We start from the raw sequence: 20474 nt of genomic DNA, 5'->3' as shown, positions 1-20474 counted from the left end.
AACGGGCTATGGATTGGAGCCTCAGTCATGGGGCAGCCTCTCTTAAAACAGTGCATGTCTGGAGGATATAGGCAGAATATCAGGTGACAGTACATGAGGGTTTTCAGTGTAAGCTGTCTTTAGATATTCAAGAACACCACCTGAAAGATGTCCGTTCATGAAAATGCTTCCCACTCTGTGAAACATAGATTGCTAGCAGCTTACTTGAACAAATACATTGTACAACACACAAAACACAGACTTGATGCACATATATGATGAAACCTGTTAAAACAAATGTGTTTATTTACAGAGCAAAATGAATTTTGGCTGTTTGGTTTAAAGATTTCTCTGTGTGCTGTTACCCTGTACTTCCTCAAACATTTAATTTTCCGAAGTGAAGATTTCGGAAGCACACGTTGAGACAGATATTAAGTTAAGTTAATTACCTGACCATCTGATTTATTGGCTCAGAATGAACGGTTCCACTGTGCTTTGTTTCTTGCAGGTGGCTGAGAAACTGAAGAAGGAATGCTGTGAGGGGATGTGGATTAAAGGGAGACGTTACCCACCTCACATCTTCAGCCTCCCGCCTTCCGCACAATAAGCAGCTCCAGCAGCTCTTTGGAATCAGCGGGCCAGCAATTACTGCCTGTGAGTATTATTGCACTACCGAATTATGAGACTTTCCTGCTGATCAGCACGCAGCGTAAAGAATTTGAGTGTAGTGGGTAATTCTAACACTGTCTCTAACTTTGTTGCAATGGAGTACGCTGGATTCAGAAGGCCTTAAAAAAGCAGCCAACATTTTGCACAGTGAGGAACTTCATGGAAAAAAAAAACAACAACATGAAACTGTCTGTCATGCTACGATGGTGTGACTGCTTTCAACAGAGGCTTAACAAAGTTGTCTCATTTCACAGCACTTAGAACACACATTTTAAATGTAGAAACACTTGGTCCTGTCATCTCATGTGAGTTAATTAGTGTGAATTAACATCGCTGCACCATACATATCAATCCAGGCATCCCCCCCCAGAGAAAGCAGGGACTTCTATGGATAATGTCTCAGGCAGGTGGCTGAGGCCAGACGCAGAACCCTGTGCTGGGAGGGGAAGTGTTATTGCTGCCTGGATTATGTTCACAGGCAGCGGTTTTTCTAGAGGAAGAGCTGCAATAACACATTTACATTCAAAGTGCAGCAGCTTGTATCCTGTGACCTGTCTGTCGCTGGGCTCAGTCAATGAAAGCACATCATGCACAGTGATGAAATGTAACTAAGTGCATTGTACTCAAGTACTATAATGAAGTACAAATTCTAGGCACTTGTATTCAACACAGTTTCATACTTCTACTCCACAACATCTCGTTTACAATTATTGTACTTATGGCATGTGTGTGACAGCATTATGTCCTCATTACTTTTGCAATGTTATAACCAACCTTTCCTGTCCAGTGAAAACTGGACATCTTGATCTCGGATCACAACATGATAAAACTGATGCCCACTTATGTGTCCCGTCTGCGATGTGAGAAAGCCAGAAAGGTTGAGGTTAAGAGCTGCTGTTGCAACCGAGGCACTGCGAGACTACCTGGAGCACACAGACTGGAATTTAGTGGCCGACGGGACTGAAAACGTCAACGACGTGGCACTTGCTATCTCCGGGTACATAACATTCTGCAAGGACAGAATTATTCCCAAAAAGACTGTTAAGATGTTTTCCAAAAACAAGCCCTGGGTAACCCCAGAATAAAAACAACTTCTTAGGCAAAAAAAGTGACTGTTCAAATCAGGTGGAAACAAAGAAGAGAAAAAAGACATTAAAAGTATGATCAGGGACTGTAAAGCAGAATATAAACGTAAAGTAGAAAGCTTTTTTAGATACGATGTTAGGAGAGCATGGCAGGGGGTTCGGCAATCACATGATACAAGCCTAAAAAATATCTCATGGCAGTGGATAATGCACTTGATATGGCTGATGATTTGAATGATTTTTATTGTAGATTTGACTTACATGTTTTTATGGCTGCACAAGACTTGGTTCATAAAGAAATCAGTGGTATGAAGTGTGTGGACATTTCTATCAATTAGGTCAGATTTTATTTCAGACATGTAAATCCCCATAAAGCAAGTGGGCCCGATGGTATTAGCAGCAGGACATTAAAGGTGTGTGCAGATCAGTTGGCACAGCCCTTTCAAAGGCTGTTCCAGCTGTCAATAGACAAAGGTGCACTTCCTTGTCTGTGGAAAAAATCTCTGAACGTGCACTCACGCAAAAACAATGAACCTAGGGAACTTTATGACCTGTCCCCAGTTGCCCTTACATCTACAGTAATGAAATGTTTTTGAAAAAATATTTTGAAACAGCTTTTATGTGTCTCACCACTTTTAGACCCAAACCAATTTGCATATCATGCAGAGAGAGGGGTTGAAGATGCACTGTCGACCTTGACAAGCAACATGTATGAGCACCTTGAACAGGCAAAGAGTCTTGTCAAGACTGTGTTCATAGACTTCAGCAGTGCCTTCAGTGCAATCCAACCATGCCTGATGGTAAAGAAATTGGTACACCTTGGGGTAAATCCAACAGTTTTGCAGATTTATGACTTTCTGACTAACCGTTGTCAACAAGTCAAATTAAGGTCATGCGTCTCATCCCTAAAAGCCATAAACACAGGGACAGCACAAGGGTGCGTTCTGTCTCCTATTCTATATAACTTATACACCAATAACTGTCAAGCAACCTCCTCGGACCACACTTATTTTTAATATGCTGATGATACAGCATTAGTGGGTTTTTTTAAAGTCTAACACTGCTTCCCTAGAGGTTTTTGAAAGGAAGATGCAGGGTTTCATCAAATGGTGTAAAAATAATGTCCTTGTGGTTAATGTAACAAAAGAGAAATTATAGTTCCGCCCTCACATATTAATGGTGAAGTGGTAGAGTGGGTCTCAACATATACATATTTGGGTGTTGAAATTGATAACAAATTGACATTCAAAGCATGTGCACAAAATAAGATGAAAAAATTGCAGAAGAGGATGTTATTTATTAGGAAACTGAATTATTTTAAGATAGATAGCTGCTTTCTTCAGATGTTTTACAAAACTCTTGCAGAGTGTCTTATCCTTCAGCCTTATCCTTGTGCCTTTGGAAACATGTATAGGGTCAAAAGAAACTGCAACGGAGAGTCAAAATAGCTAATAGGGTCATTGGAGTTGATCAGGTGTCTGCAGCTTAATTGCACAATGACCTCAGTTTAAATAAGATAAATCAAATCAAATGACTGTACCCACCCTCTTCACCCGACTTTTTAAAGAAGGAGCAGGTCAAGTGGTAGAACCCTGCAGAGGAAAATTAGGACCAGAAGGTACAACAAGTCTTGTGTGCCTACAGCAATAAGACTGTACAACATTAGACAAAAATATTTGTAAGTATTTTAAACTATTTCAAATGAACATTCAGTTATTTCATTTATTCACACATGCTTGTCATGTCTCCTCGATGTTCTTACTATTGTGTCTGTCCTGTTATTGTTTCTTTTTTTTCTCTTAAAAGCTTTGTTAAGTTTTTCCTTAATGCTGTATAGCGATGTAACGTGCAATGGTGAATTTCCCACCTGTCGGATAATAAAGTTTACCTTCACCTTGACCTAGACCTTGATACGTTATATGCAACGCCCAGTCACACTTTCAAAACAAAGGCTACGTGATCTAGTTAGCAACAATATATAATATACGGCATCCTGGTAGACTTTCAAAATAAAACAGTGACAAACAGTTCAACTAGTATAAAAATGTAAGACTTTTGGAATGTTAGTCATGTTGTCAAATGGCCAGGTTTTGGTTAGGAAACAAACTACTTGGATAGGGCTGGCAAAAGATCATACATCGGGTCAAGATAACTACATTTAGTGGTGTCACATAAGTTATGCTGGCTAAAAGAGTTTAATATTTGCTGAGTTGGTGCTACCAGATATTTCATTGCAAGCAGAAACTGTAAGAATACAAAAAAAAACAAAAAAACAGCTGTTAGTGAATATTTTGACACTTCACTATCAAAGCTACATACACATATTGACTGCCATCAGGTTATCTTGAAAAGACAATTGTTTTTAAGTTTTCCTTATGCCACTTATACTAATGCTGTATGTGTGTTGTGGCAAAAGCCTCTGGTGTGTTTTAATGTATCTTTGGGAGTCCCTGAATTTACAGTACAATGTTTATATGCCAAAGAAATTAAAGCCTAATTGTGTGCTAAGCATGACATCGATTAACTTGCTTTCGCAGTTATTGCTGCGGCGCCACAGATACTTCTTCATTGGCCTTTTAAGTTGCCGTGCCTAATTAACAGAAAAACATTTTATTTATGGCCAGTCAATAAGAAAATCATCCCAGGCATTGCAGTCCTCTGGCATCAGTGGTAATGCAGTTTGATAAGCATTAAACCTGTAACACTTTCTGACAACACACAAAATGAATCATTAATCAGCACTGAAGTGATTTTACACCCACTTGTTTACAGACTCTCTGTGCTGGCTGTGACTATGAGAGATTCAAATTTCTCCACATGATCAAGGTTTATGTTGGAAATAAAAATATCCATAGGATATTCAGTAAAGCACATATGTGTAGTGATGTGTAAATAGTCTTCCGGATTCCATTTTTTCCTGTCAGATTATATAGAGATGGCAGGTAATCTCTCGATTGAACTCTGTAAGAAAGGTTAACTGCTGCCCTCTATAATGTGCCAGTAACCCTTGCAGAGCAGCTGGGGCATGATGATCATGATCATCAATCATGCCAAATCAGTTCAGTACGCTTATTCCAGACATTTGGTGCATTGAAGGAAAAGGATAACAGATGAGAAGCTATGACATTCATTATAAAAACATATTTATCATATATTTCACCACCAAAGCCAGAGACCATTCTGCAACGGAGTCACACCAGCCTTGATGCCAAACTTATTAACATGTGAACTATGCAATTTATTTAATATGCCTAACCGTACTCACATGGTCAACTTTTAACCAATGATGGCATTGACATTAGAGGTGTCTACTGACTTGTTTGATACTAGGAATGTACAAATTTTATCATTGCACATTTTACCTATTTCATCATACTCGTTCATCATGTGTGCCATTGCACCATACAAACCCATTTGGTGCTGCAGTTGGTATGATCCCATTGCAATTGGCCATCAGTTTTACGTAATGACTTAGGGCCAGATACATCAAAATCAATATCAAAGATATTGAAAGCTGGCGCTGGTGAAGAGGTGGATGTGAAAGATGTATGTAAACGGTGTCAAATGTGTCAATCATGGATACAGAAACTTGCTCAAAGGGCTATCCCTTTCTCTTCTAGGGCTCAGATATGCTTAGCTGAATAGTCAGTTAGAGTGATTTGTCTAACTGCTTGGCCTGGCACAGAATTAAATGCATTTAAATTTCACCTGAAAATCTGCCAACAAGGGCCGTACCAACAATGTGGGACAAGCCACAGCAAGGAAGGCTTACAGGTGCTCACCGACGGCTGTGACATTGGCTATCAACCGACCATTAAACTGGTGTGTCAGGACTTCAAGAGTGGACACGAATGATTGGCTCTGGGATGCAGTGATCTGCGACTTAAAATGAGTGTGGGCCATGGGCATGGAGGGCACAGTTTGCCCTTCCTAGAGTTTCATTTCCAGTACGTCAAATACTGATGCTTTGCCGGGCAGGCCACCACCACGAAGAGTCAGTATTTGACGAGTTGGGAATGAGGCTCAACAATCAACTATCTTACAAATGTAATTCCCCCCTGCCCCTTACTTCGGCCTCCTTGCTTGGACCGTACCCATCTTTGAACTTGGCCTTTATTTTGATCTCAAATACACACTTGTAAAGTGTTATGACAGCATTCTGCACGGTTGTTGTGCTATCATGGAGACAAACTCTGTCTAGAGATAAACAAGACAGACGGACAGAGCACTGGCAAAGCGCTCAAAACGGCATCTGTGGTAGTTTCTGCTACAGTGGGTGTCTACAGGATGTGGTTTTCCCATGATGACACACACATACAGCCTCACAAGGGAAAAAACAATTCCAGCCATGCTGTTGCAGCTAATAAAAAACGTGTGAATTATAGTTTAGTCGCCTCATAACTTCATACGTCCACGTGTCTCTTTCGATATTCCATTCATCATTAAGCTCCAGCGATCCATTTTTATAGATCTTCACTTTACCTCGTTACCCTAATTTGACCAGGCCGTGGTTTGATGACACCCCTTCTGATGACTGTGCCTCATATTACCTCACCGTTCTCTAACTTGTTTCAATTGATTCTTTTTGGGCAAATATCCAGGATATTGAAGGAAACTTTTTCATGACAGGCTTATTCCCCTTTGGGTTTGACTTTGTAGCAGCTAAAATATAAGAAAAAGCCTGGAGAAAACACAATAATTGAGATCTATTAGGTGAACGTACCTATGAAATATGTCCAGTGGAGTGTAGCCATCTCCCAGTGGACAACCAGACATCTCCGCTTTTCAAAAGGAGCATTACAGGAAGTGCCATCACTTCAGCTCTTCTGTGTCAATTGCTCCAAAATGGCCAATTTCCTGTCTAGGATGTGTGTTTTCACATTTTTATCATCCCCTGCCGTAGTTATCTAGTTGCACTTAGGGCCATCAGTCATCGATGCTGCGTTGAGAGGAAGCCGATGTGCAGTAAAACTGACGGACGGCCTTCCGCATGACTGAAGATGTATGAGACATGCCGGCGAGCTCATGGGGCTTTTTTTATTTTTTTTTTATTGTATTTTCAGTGCTGCCTTAAGGTGCCAACAGGGAACATAGCCATGCTTACCATTCCTCTGACTGAATAGAGCATTTTGGATGTGGCGTCTCAATAAAGTGACTGACAAGCCTTTTTTTTGTATGTTTTTCATGGGGCTTATTAATATTTAACCACAGAGCTGTGAGTTAATTGTGACTGTGGCCTACAGATAAGGTAATGTTTAGATATTTATGAATTTCCAAGTAAAGTTGTGTGTTTACAGCATGCTTCTATAAATTTATATGAGAGATAATCCAGTGGAGTATGTCTCAGTGTCACTCTTTAGTCATCACTCCAATCCATCTCATGTAAAGGCATTTTGCCTCATTTCAGAATCACAGTCAGCATGAAGACAACTCTCATGATTGGGATTGGGACTGGATGTTTTTCACATTTCAAACTGTTCAAAATGTGATTATAAAGTCAGCCCGTCAATTAATCTGTTCTGTGTTTTACACATCTGTTTTCTGTTAACAGTCAGAGGCATCATTAACGCATAATAAGTGTTTTGGTAAAATGCATGAAGGCTCTTCACCTGCTCACTCTTAATGTCACTTCCTGTCATCAAGGTTTTAGGATGAGTGTTCCTCTTTCCCAGTCTCATCAAACTGGTCTCTACTTTATCTGTGATGGTGATTTGAAGCCCTCCTCTTCCTGAATCATCAAAGCCAGTGAGCCCCAGAAACTCACACTAACCCTAACCCACATAATTTCAACACTTGAGCACACAAGCCATCTAGTCTGTGTAACAATGCACTCAGAATTAATGAATTATGAAAAAAAAAAAAAAAAAAAAAAAGCTCATAGACTCGACAGTTGTCAGTTTTATTCCTCTTCATCAGGGTAAAACGTGTCTAGAGCTATTTTACTGAGCCTTTAAAGTGGAGATTATATATTCTGCTGCACAGGATAACTGCCATGTACAGCATCAGAAAATGATTCATCATTTGCATAAGAACAATGAAGGAACACCTCTCAACGAGCTCTAATGAGAAATGTTCTTGTTCGATGGCCTGCACTCCATCTTGCATACAACCCCCCCCCCACGACTTGACCTTTGAATCCTGAACATTCTCCACCGCTCGAAACTGCATCTATGCCAACGAGACAGGACGGAACATAAGATACACTTCGCATGAGATGCTTAAAGGAAAGCCAACGTCCACATTTCAGGCTTTTCAAACACTGTGTTGGTAAGATTAGCTTCAGCCTCGTCGCGTTTTCATCACAGTGGCTGCCTTTCAAACGCGGTGCCCTGTCAAATGCAAGATTTATCCGCACACATCATTAGACACCCTGACTGTATTTGATTGATCTGGGATTCATGAGTTGCTCCTCAAAGAATGGCGGACCGAAGCGGCCTGTTTATTTTTCGGTACCTGCCACATAATTGGTTTCTCGCGCTTGAGGGCAGTGCTTCGCTCTTTGTCCAATTAGAGACGATTTCCCTCCAGTTAGACCCCCTCAGTGTTCAATACAAGTTGTCAAATGTGGATAATTACATTCCGATTCCACCAAAGGATATGTTACCACCAGCCATTTTAAATCAAATAAGCCACACTGGAATCTTCATTGGTAGTTTTTTGGAGAAGCCTTGTAAGCTCTGTCGGAGCTCTCACAACAAAACACTTTACAAGATATACCTGCCTGGGCTGACATACGGAGCCGTTTTTGACGAATAACAGTTTTGACAGCAACTTCGATGAGGAAACAAAGGCAGAGGAAGAAGTCTTGTATCTTTTTATCCTGCATTGTTCCCTCCGTGCCATCTGATCAGATATTTGCATTGGTTGAAACTAATGATTAAAGGAAAATGCCACCACAAAATATTCATAGCTATTGAAAAAAAATGCTTTGGGTGATTTACCTTGCATCTGATTGGCACTTTTTTTTGTTGTTTGGTGGTGTATTTTTAGCCTAGTCTTCTTGTCACCATGTCACATACTGTATTTTCTGTGTGACTGATGGAGTTTTGTAACAAACGTTTTTCTTTTTTTTCATCTGTATCTACAACAGTGACTCAACACCAACTCCCTCTCTCTTGGTTGATTCAAGCCTCACCATTTTGCCTTGATATCAAAACATAAGCCTCTAATTTCATGGCAGTAAAACCTGGAGAGGGCCAACTTCTTGGTGTGTAACCGAATACAACATGGTCAGTGGGCAAGAGAGCAAGAGAAGTCCATGTCTGGGGGTGGTGCAGCTGCATGGTAGGATGGGTGATGGGTTTTATTTAAACCATGCAAGCAACTCATTGTACATAAATTAGGCAAGTAATGTTGTCATTCCTACCCAACATATGATCTTTTCCATAACCCAATCAACTGAACTGCAACTGTTGCACAACTTAATAACAGTCCCAAAGTCACAACATGTCATAATATGTGAACTGTTTGTCAGCAATATGTTTGTATTACTTCTAACTGGACCCCGGAGCCGTTCACATGCAAAACTGACACTGGGGGAGTAGGTAAAGTCTCATTGTGTGAAGCATAAGGCCACTGCACAAGCTGCTGTATTTGTCGAGTTGGGAGTGAGAACATGTTGTTCATTCAGGAGGTGTTGAGCCTGATGTGGGTCTTTTACAAATGCTCCGCCTCCTCTTCCTCCTACTGGTGAACGTCTGGACATGACGCTCAGACTAACAGTCTTTATAATATTATGCCAAGTGAGACATCATGCCTTGTGACACTAAACCATATCATACTGGAGGTGTAAGTATCATGAATTCACTGTTTAGCACAAAGATAAAGATCAGATAAACAGGTAAAAAGGAGGCGCTGTAGAGATAAGTATTTGTTTATCTGGGGGCTGATGGATCTCTGTGGTGAAAAAAAATCATTTAACAGATGAAGGTCCGTTAATCCTTAATGCAGGGATAACCCACGCACCTCAGTGTGAGCAATCAGCCCCACCTCTTCAGTATTGTTACTGCAGGATTCGATAGCCCCACCGTTTATTTCCGCAGCATACACCTCCCAATTCACCAGACATTAATACCAAAAGTACCATAAAATGATCCAGTTAATAACCTGAGCATGTCCTCTTTTGAAGTGGTTTGTTTTATTTTCTAATCAGTATTGTATATATTCTAACCGCCATCAACTTCCAACCACAAGATCCTGAATATTTAGTCATTTGTTCTTCATGGCTATACAAAGTCATGACGTCTGAAGCGGCATAGAGGCCTCCCAGAATGTGGCCTGCGTTCCCACCATTACAGGACAGAACACACAATGCTTCAGGACATAAACTTACACCTTTGGCACATCTCCAATCTCGTACAAGACTTTTATGATCCAGAATGTGTTGTTTTTTGTTTCTTTTTCTCTTCAACTGAACCTAAAGTGCATGAAATAGTATACATTTAATATGTATGTAGCCCCTGGCTGCAGTTCACTCTGTACTGCCAGTTTTCCATGGTTGAATAGCTTCTACTATTGACATAAACTAGACCTTATGACTCATGAAGCTTTACAAGACTTTTTTTTTTTTTTTTTTGTACTAAACTGCAACTTTTTTTGTAGTAATTAGTTAACTCCCAGTGGCGACGCAGTATAGTCGTGTTTGTAACCGATATTTTATTAGCAGTTTCATCAAAAGATCCTTCTGTGGTTATGTGCTTTTTCACAAATGTCGCTCTCTCCTCCTGTTTACCCCTTGTGCCTAGTTGTGTATTCAATTGACTTAATAGATAGAGGGGGCAAGTTTGTTTGTCATGAAATACCGCTCTCAGTGTGTGGTTCATTTTGGAGGTTGTCAACACACTGCATGTAAGCCTGTTACCAAAGGCGCCACGTCCACGACCTTTAACATACACTAGAAAACCTGAAAAGTCTAACCTCGGTAACAAATAAACATCTCCCATTCATCACCTTGCCTAAGGCATTAAATATTCCAGGGCCACCACTGTTTATTCCTATTCCAGTATTCTAGCTGCGGAGCTTCAGTGTCATGTTAGCTTTCACTGAATGCATGCAAGATATCAAGGGCTTTCACTGTCCTCATCCTCCTGCTTGGGTTGTTGGGAGGAATAATAACACCGTGTAAGAGACCGGAGACAGCGGGTTTAAAGATATTGGTCTTGAAAATTCAGAAACATTAAATACCACATGTGGAATCTTAAATAAGGAGCCACCAACATTTCTGATGTACATGTGTTTCGAGGTACATCCCTGCAAACTCCATGACCTGCCCTCAAGCAGTTAATTAGCTTTCAAGTGTGTTACGTTATAATAACATCCTTTACGTTTGGCTAAGCTATGCAACCAGCTCACTGGCGTGTGAAAAGGTAATCAAAGCAGTTCTGCTTTCGTGCTCAGTGTAAAGTGTGCTTCAGTGATTATGAGATGTTCCACAGCTTGTTCATGCATTACACTAATGGTCTAACAAGGAACTGCCACAGCTCTGCTGCCATGAAACAAAAATGCTTTGGCCTTGGTAGGAGAATGGTGTGAGGATCTGTTTTCAGCTCCAATGACCAAAGTTCAAATCCACCAAGTGAGATTTTCTTCCTCAATTAAAGTTAAAATAAAAGTGTTTTTGGTTTTTTGTTTGTTTGTTTGTTTTTGCTTTTTTTTTTTGCAATTTCCAAATTTAGATATAAAATATATAGACCACACAGTCAATCACACAGTCTTCCCACTCCTTCCCAACATCTGGTCCATATATACAATTGCTTTGCTCCAGAAATAAAGGAGATCTGCATCTCTGTTACCTAAAACTGACATGGGGATTACACCTCTTAATTATGTCCAGTATAGTGCAGTCTACTGGAGGCTTTGGGTGTTTTATTTAAAGCTTCAGTTTCTGAGTGCAGACTGTGTACATTTCTCCATGGATTGAGAGTTTAGATCCTTTTACAGTATTTGTCAAGCACCGTCACCTGCATTATAATTTAAAAAAGACATGAAAATAACACTTCCTAAAATGTGGTCACTTTTCACCCAAGACAGCTATAGAAAATGTGGAAGATTTGGTCTTGTACTATATATGTTAAAAGGAGCTTTTTTTACTCCTCCCAAAAATGCCACCCAGCAATTCAGTTCAGTAATTTCTGGCATAAATCAGCAGCTAGGGCAGTGCCAGCGAACTAAAAAGCTGGGAAAAAAAAGTGTATTAATTTATTGGGAGGTCACATTACCCAAGAGTTTAGCTTGACTTTTGGAAAGTCCTTTCTTCTCGTAGAACTGAATATCAGTAAGTTTCCTTGCCTTCAGCTCAACACGAAAAGCAAATGATAAGAGAAAAATCTCAGTCTGGCACAGTATTTTCGCTTTCTGTCAATAGCCAGAGATTGCAGTTCAAAAGTAGCCTTGTTTTGTGATTTTTAAATAAAGCTGAGGCAAAAAAAAAAGACCCAGATCTCTCCAAGCAAAATGTGTGTTTGTGGAAGATTTCCTCTAATCCTTGCTGTGAAGCACAAAACAAGAATCCAAGGTCAGCCTTCCAAAGGATGCAGGGGCCATATTTCCATCATGTAAAGGGATTTTACGGGATTTCAGCTTTGTGGTACGTAAGTGCTCCGCTTCCATTGTCTTGCAGCATACATAGCGGCTGTACATACTGACGTGAGCTCACATACTTGACAGATAAAGTGAAGGCGCACGTGCTTGAAGGGTACCACCTACGGATCGCTTTGAAATGTTTGCTCTCGTGCGGCTGCACTATGGTGGCAGCAGTGCACTTAAAATTCAGACACACATGCTCAAGATTGAAGAGACAATTGTGTGTTCGACTGTTTCGTGTGTTAAAGAAAAATAAGAGTTATAACCCACTTCTGAGGCTGAAGTGTAGCCTGAATGTATAAGGAAGCAAGTAGCTCTTATGCTAACAAAGCGGAAGCTGACTGAGACTCACAAAAACCTGTGAGACTGACACCTGTCCTTTATTGTACCTGTGCGAACACTGTTTCCTGTCGGGCTTTTTTGACACAATATGTTGCCATGGAAACAGGTGGTGTATTTGCGAATGGAACATGAAAATACACAAAAGCTTGTCTCTAATAAGCGCATAACTGGGATTTGAAGTATCGTACGAATGAATGTCAGTGCACTCATGGTCGCTCAGCGGGAGAAGAAATGCAAATACGTCATGTTTCCTGCCAGTCGGTGGTTTAGTAGCATTTGTGTGTGCTGTGTTTGCTGCAAATGCCTAATTATATGGAGTTTTATTAAAATGTCCATGGGAATTCATCTCTATCGGTCATGATGTATCTCTTAACGGCCCTCTAAATAGATATCCAATAGTCATTAATCTTAAAACACCAAATGGCTTTTGTGATTAATTCTACAAGGATGTGGCTCAGAGGAACTGACAGTAGGGCGTCAATGTGTTTGCTAAATTTATGAACAATGGCAGTAGGCAGTGGGATGCCTGTTGTTTTATTTTTTTTTTCCTCATTATGTCACCGGTTCAAAGTTTACGGACCAAAGAGGCACAGCTGGACCTAATTGACTAGAGCTGTCGAATAGCTTGAGTCGGAGCACATTGTTGGATTTACGCTGAGAGTTTGCAAACAGACATTCGGGCTTATGAGTGAGAACCAACTTCCTTTTATAAAGGTTTAGTCTTATCTCGTGTACGCCGTAGTGGTGAGATTCTGCTTTTAAAATGATTGCAGAGCATCAGTGCATGAAGGTCATCGCCCCTCGTATTGGCGGGTGCACCACGCCACCAAAGATTATAGTACTCAGCTTCATCCAAGGCTGACCCGTATGGTTTTAGAGCTGAATCTACATCAAATATTGATGTGTTAAACAGATGAGAAATGGCTCGTAGTGGACGAAGTACAACAGAGGGAGCAAAGGCATTTTAACAAGAAAGACAGAGTTACAGAATCAAAAGCTGAATCTGATCCACATATACAATTAAAGAAGTACTCCACCGTAGGGAAGGTGGCCCCTGCATATAGCTGGGCTACATACATATTTTGTAAATAAACTGGTGCTACGTGACCAGAGAAAAGGGGTTGTAGTACTGTCACTCGCTCAAAAGGTACAAAACCTACAGCAACACTCCAGTTGCTGGGCTACCTACTGCGAGTTGTGTGGTGCTTGATTTTTGCTCTGTGTCAGTTATTTTAAAAAAATTGAAAAATAAAAAACTGATGTCATAAGTGTACTGGTCAACACTCTAATAACCAATTAGTTGTTAATGATTAGTTCCTCCCTAGAGAACTATACAGGTTGAAACTGCCCAAATTAACAATAAAAAAAACAAAAAAACAAATGTAGGCATAAATCAGTTTATTAATTTTATATTATTTGATAAAACTTTGGATGTATTCACCTCTGTATTTATTAAACTATTTATTTACATTCCCTTTTATTCATTTGTTTAATTATTACTTTATGGATTGTTACATACTTATAGTAATTTCTATTTTTTTTTTTTTGCATCATCCCCCATTTATTTATTTTCTATTTTGGCAGTTTCAGTCCGAAATAGGTAACATTTGTTTACTTCCCCTTCATCATAGTTAAAAATGGTGAGTAATGGTAAGGTAATTATGGTACAATGAGAGACCACGTCATGAGTACTTAGTATGATAGATCGCTCAAAAAAGTGACAAATGATTAAGTAATTATTAATGGAATTTTTAAGTAATTATTAATGAATGTCACCAGTTTGTGCTGCTCAGTGGCTGATTCACATTTGATCAGGAGAAAATTGTGAATAAAGTGGTCGTTATTCAGATTCACGGATGCTCATGAACTAAATTACGGCCTAATGATCTATTCACATTGTATGTCGCTGTCTGTTCCCAACAAACTCATCATTATCTTCGATATTAAAGTCCTTGACTTCAGAAAGAACTCATTAATGATTTATTATCTGATTATTTATCACTAGTTCGTCATCAAATATTCACATCTGTGTGGTCCATATTAAGTCACATTCCTCTCAATGTTTCTGGGTCATTTTTGCTATTGAACTCTCTTTGTTGTAACTGTAATTCATAATTGTGCATTAGATTCTGCTTCTGACTCTATAACTCTGTGTTTCTTGTTGAACTGCATCTGCTCTGTTGTGTTGTGTGTGCCTGTACTGTATTGTAAAGTCTCACCATACCTTATATATGGCCATATATCCAGAGCTGTTTTTTTTTTTTTTTTTTACCACTATGATTTGTTGATAATCCGTTCTTGACACATGGTTTTGATTATGTTCATTTTGTTTTTGACATTTGGCTGATGTTCTTATCAGGGTTGATTTACAATAACTGAGCTGGTTGGATTTTAGTATCTTGTTCAAGGTCGAGGACACTTTCACTGGGCACGGCTGTCGATGGTCACATGGCCGGCTGTCGATTTGATCCAGCTTATTATCTCTTGGTTATGACTTGGTATCTGTGTTTTCGAGGTCACCATGCTGCCCTTGCTTGTGATGTCTGTTGTGATCACGATTGTACCCTGTATATGAAGGTCTTTAAAGCCTTGTATAGACCACTCACATCACAAATAGTGTACTTTTCTCAGACCACGGTTATGTTTATTTAACAAAAAGCCATAGCAGAAAGAAATGCATGCCGCATCAGCATTCGCGCTTTTCACCAGATGTTTTACTGGCTTTGTTGGTGATTTCACTCTACAGTGGATTAAAGGACCTCAGCTATCAGAGAGGGATATAAAAGAGTCGATACAGGAAGCTGCCGTGTGCTTGTGATTTGTTGTTCTGTCTGCTTTTACCGGAAGAAGATGGACGAGATGAAGAAACTTATTTCCATCAGTACCCACCTTCCCTCCGCTAACTGCATCATTTTCTATTACACAGGAGCAAACCATTCTATTTCTGTAACCTGATTAATGTGCCCCCACACCTCACACCCACCTCTGAAAACACAAAAAACATAATCATTTCGGTCTTGTCTCTGGTATGACCCCGCTGCATTCTGCAGAATGTGTGGTTTTGTCTCTCGAGCCTGCCTGAGGGAGATACCTCAAAACCTGTGACGCACTTCATGTGGCATTTGTAATGGTATTTGGTATGATGTACTTTCCTTTTATACGGGGCTCATTCAATTAAATTGCACTATTCCCCAAACTCCACAACCACATGCCTTTACTTCCCGCCATGATAGAAAAAAGGATGGCAGTTTTATATTGCCTTCCCGTGTCCTATCTGGTGGGCTGCCTGTCTCACAAAGGTATTTATTTCTTCCTCTATTCCACTGTATCAAATTAATCCCTTTCTTCAATGGTAACAATGAGAATAAAAAGAATAATCATCATCATAATCAAGTTGGCTGTTATGTTGCTGCTGACCTTTTTTATTTGATAGTTTATTGAAAGATTGCGTGAAAATAGTCATCAGTATGATTGATAAACATTCATGATAAATGTCCTTTTTTTGTTTCTTTATCTGTGCCTATTCTTTTTTTGAAAATATTATATGAATATTAATCCAGATATTATCACATTTGGCACAGTTTCTCCAAACATCGCACTTACTTTTTCTGTATTCAGCCATGAAGATGCTCCATCTTGCATTTCCATGTTTTATGTATAGACTGTTTCTTTTCCTTTTCACCTCTTGGAGTGAAAAGGGGAACCTGCAAAAATGGAGCTCATGGATGACCAATCATCTGCTCGCTCTACACAACCATTCACATAAAATAGAGGTCTACCCAAATGCTCATGCATCCATGCTGTAAATCTCTAAAGTGTCATTTGCCAGCCGCTGCTGAATTGCAAAGGGGACTGCATAAAGCACCACTTAAACCCGCCCCCGTATGCTGCTGGTTTGTCATTTAACCTCACCACATGCTGTATATACATGTGTGTAACAGTACGCCATGAATGTGTCAATCTGGTAAGTTGCTCTGGCATGATCTCTATTTCCCCCCATGAGAGGCTCTAGTTGTTTTTGTTCTGCATATATGACTTTCTGATTGGGCGTTGGAGCTATTATGCCAAGGTCATCCATATTGGCCATAGCAGAGGACTATGTGCAGAATGTTTCAGCCTTGAATATGGTTGTCAGTGTTTGACAACAATCATGATGTGATGTTCAATCAATAGGTGCAGCGCCATGGAAATGATGCAACATGACACATTCCCTTCTAAATGTGTTATTGCTGAAAATACTATTACTTCACTTTAAAAGGGTCAACTGTGTATTCTGACACGCCACTGTTTTCTGATGGGACATAAGCGCTGTCACATGTACGTCCACGCTGTGAAACAGTTCACCTGTTTTGCTAAATTACCATAACATGAGGAATATGTTGGCTTTAAAGTCACCCAAGCATCGGTGTGGACTCTGATCACCTTTCACTTTTTCAGTTGCCCAAAATAATCCATCGGACATAAAGATCTTAATGTGTACTGTACTGGCAACTGTACATTACAACTCACAAAATTAGATAATTTCTTGATTTCTTAGATTTTTTCTTTTTTTTTTTTTAGACCTTGTCTAACTATTATTAATGGTTATTCCTTGCAAACAAATCCATCCATTTCTATTGTGCTTGAAAACCATTAAATATTTTAGAAATCTCTATTTTTCATTTTTTTTTATCATCATGTAAGTGACCATTTGATTATTTGTATGCAGACCCATTTCTCATTTCTCAAAAAAAACAAAACAAAACAAACAAAAAAAAAACACCAGTATAGGTTGACTCTGAGAGCAGCTTATACAACCCATATTTATGTTTCCTGCAATGCAACAATCTCTGTGATTAATATTATGGCAGCAAAGGAGGAAGTCAGGTGAAAGAGTATGAAGAAAATCAGGGGATGGGCGATTTTCAAGCAGGGGACTGCGTGTGAAACCAAAAGTTTGGGTTGGGGTAAGTTATTTTAACTGAGTTACCTAGTAAAGTTATGTCACCAAGTACTTTTCTTGCCTATAAACTGTGACTGTAAAAGGGTCCGGATATACTGTATGGCTTCTTTGAATGCACTGGCAATCACCTTGTCAGTCGTTTCGGTATGAGGATCAGATGAATATATCAAAGATCTTTTGCCAGTTTTGACATAAAATTAATATGATTACCAGCACATATGGTCTGTACTTCACAAACGCTTTACCACTCTGTTTTACTTCTATGTATCACTGAGTATATAATCAGGTTATAAAGTCTCTGCTTATCCACTGAAAATAATTTGAAGTTTTTTATTCTTATGACATCTGTGAAGCTCTGTATGTTTCATTTCTATCAGTCCCAGATTTAGGTTTTTTATTTATTAATTTCCTGCAGGATGATCAAAGCTGATGCCAGGAAAACTTGACACATACACTGAGCAAAAAAAATGTCTCGCTCACTTACATACACAGAGAAAGACAAACTAATAACAGCCAATATTCAGCTCTGCAAGCTTTGCTTATTGCCTCTTCTGGCAGTGGCCTTTCTCAAGGCATTGCAGACAGGCGGGAATAAAAGCGACAATGATCAGAGAGGTATTCCTCCTCCAAGGTCAAGAGTGGAGGTAGCGAGTAACAGAGAAGTCAAGAAATTACTTTTTCATCCCCAGAGGCAAATGTAAATCTCCTGTGAAAGGAAAAGGAAAGATGTTGATTCCACACTTTACCACCCTGTTTTACTTCTGTGTACACAAAAAGGCATACCTTTGGGTAAGTGCAATAAATAGTTTCTAGAGGCTGCAGTTCTCAAGGGAAAAAAATAAATAAATAAAAAGATAAACAAGAAATACTATTACAAAATTTAAACATTAGTCATTCTTCTCATTCTTATTAGGCTGGTTTCAAAATTACCGGATAGCACTTCACTGGGGTGGAGCTGGACATCCTTTGTTCCTTACCACCCTGGAGACTGGTGAAGTGTGCCAGCGTGATGGTGAGACAGTAAGCAGACCTTAATTGATACCCCCAGTTATTCTGTCTGCTGGCAACAAAGCGTGGCAAGTTACAGTGAGCAGCACACTGGTTTAATGAGACTAGGTGTCTCAGTAGTGGGCTCAGTGAGACAACCAACAGAGAGAGTACTGCGGCTGCTTCTCGATGTTACAAGACACAGATCACAAGAAGAATCCATTCTACTCAGTCGGAACCTTCCAGTGTGGGAGCGCTTGTGTGGGCTTACAACACAGTTGACATCCCATCTCACACAGGCACCTGCATGCAGAAGATTTATACGTTCTATGCAAGGTTTAGGAGCGTTTAATAGCACGTGTAATGCTAGATTCTTCATCATTCCTGCTTTAATGTTAAAATGAGCTCTCACTGGCTCTGCTCCTTTTTTCACTGGGAAACCGATCTAGGAATACAACCTCAGTGAAAGCATACATGAACCAGCTGTTTGACAAATAACCTGCCGTGGTGCCAAGTGGCAGTAACTAATGTGTTGCATGTGAGGAAAATCCCATTGATTGCAAAAGACTCATTTACTTCCTATTGAGAAGCGATTTGCTGGCTGTAGTTTCTGCAGAATGTGAGGGATGGTCTGTTGATACAGGTGCAGGTCATTGGTCGGGGGGGGGGGGGTGCTTTAATGATCTGGAAAGGGGATCATTGAAAGACAGTGAATGGCAATTAATCATTTGCAAAAGGGATGCATCAAGGTGATCGCAGACCAGAACCCTGCGAGCGGGGTTTCTAATCTTTTCCTCAACCCGTGATTACTTGCAGCTCTGAGCATATCAAGGCAGGAAGGTGAAAGCAATGTTAGATAATGGCACTATCATGGGAATTACATTAGAACCCTTGAGACTTCAAAAAGGGTTCCTTACAAAAGCAATTATGCAAGACTGTTTGTCCCAAAGCTCTTTCATGACACAACATTGTGTCAACAGCCTTAAAAGTGAAGTGCTAAGCAGGGCTCAAGGGGCTGTGCAAAATGTCATTGCAAGGTCCTGTTTAGGCCTTTGTGTAGTGCACAAGGGCTAGTGTGTAAAGGTGGCAGAAGAAATGAATGTGTGTGTTAAGCAGAGATCAATTACAGGGTCACACTTAAGATTGGCACAGCTGTTAAAAGCTTCAGTAGATGCACAGTGTGCAGCCTCAGTGTTTTTGAATAAACAAATAAATTCAAAATAAATAAATCGCACAATGTGACAGCTTTGGAAAAAGTGACATGTTCAGCTTTTTAAAAGCCTCCAATTTCAGTCTCAGATGTCACTGACAAGGACAGTTTATTATTATTATTTTATCACTAATTCAATTCAGCACAACCATTCTTGATGCCCATCTATCAAAATCACAGTTGATATTGATAATTATACTTCTCCTCTGCTCTATTTACTAATACACACTGTGCGATCTGTACCCTATAATTACAAACTACTTCAAAATGAAGAGTGTACTGCCTCTCACACTCATCCCCCTGTTTTAGGGCCATTGAGGTACAGTATGTCCCAACACTTAAAGTGAGGCATTGAAGCTTAGTAATTAACACAGTAACAAATAAGGACACATTGTTTTCTTTTGATTCAGGTGCAGGTGTCCTTTCAAACAAATCCATGCAAAAAATAAAAATGTAAAATGTTTAGTGGTGTAAAAGAGTAGATAGAAAACTTGAATGACACTCAGTATGCCACTGCTGATGCCCAACATTCCCCTTTATTCAAATCAAATCCTCTTTCAAACTGAAAGACATGTACATTTTGAAACTGCCCATAAGTGCTTATCATAGGATCAAATTCAAATTGCACTCACTCATAGTTACCAACCACCTACACCTGATTCTTTTGATCGGGATCAAT

At 39.7% G+C, this 20474-nt stretch overlaps 1 protein-coding gene across 8 annotated transcripts in view; it reads left to right on the top strand.

Annotated features, from left to right (window-relative positions):
* The window catches only part of lingo1a (leucine rich repeat and Ig domain containing 1a), a 179447-nt gene that overhangs the window by 108606 nt on the left and 50367 nt on the right, over positions 1-20474 (top strand). For all 8 annotated transcript variants that reach the window (XM_037108071.1, XM_037108078.1, XM_037108070.1 and 5 more), the window contains one exon: positions 488-633. The gene's annotated coding sequence lies outside the window, so the exon portion shown is untranslated. The remainder of the gene's footprint in view (positions 1-487; positions 634-20474) is intronic.

This window comes from Acanthopagrus latus, chromosome 8 (assembly GCF_904848185.1).
Source record: "Acanthopagrus latus isolate v.2019 chromosome 8, fAcaLat1.1, whole genome shotgun sequence".
Taxonomy (NCBI): domain Eukaryota; kingdom Metazoa; phylum Chordata; class Actinopteri; order Spariformes; family Sparidae; genus Acanthopagrus; species Acanthopagrus latus.
The sequence above is the reverse complement of the archived record's forward strand: the minus strand, read 5'-3'. Positions and strand labels throughout refer to the sequence as shown.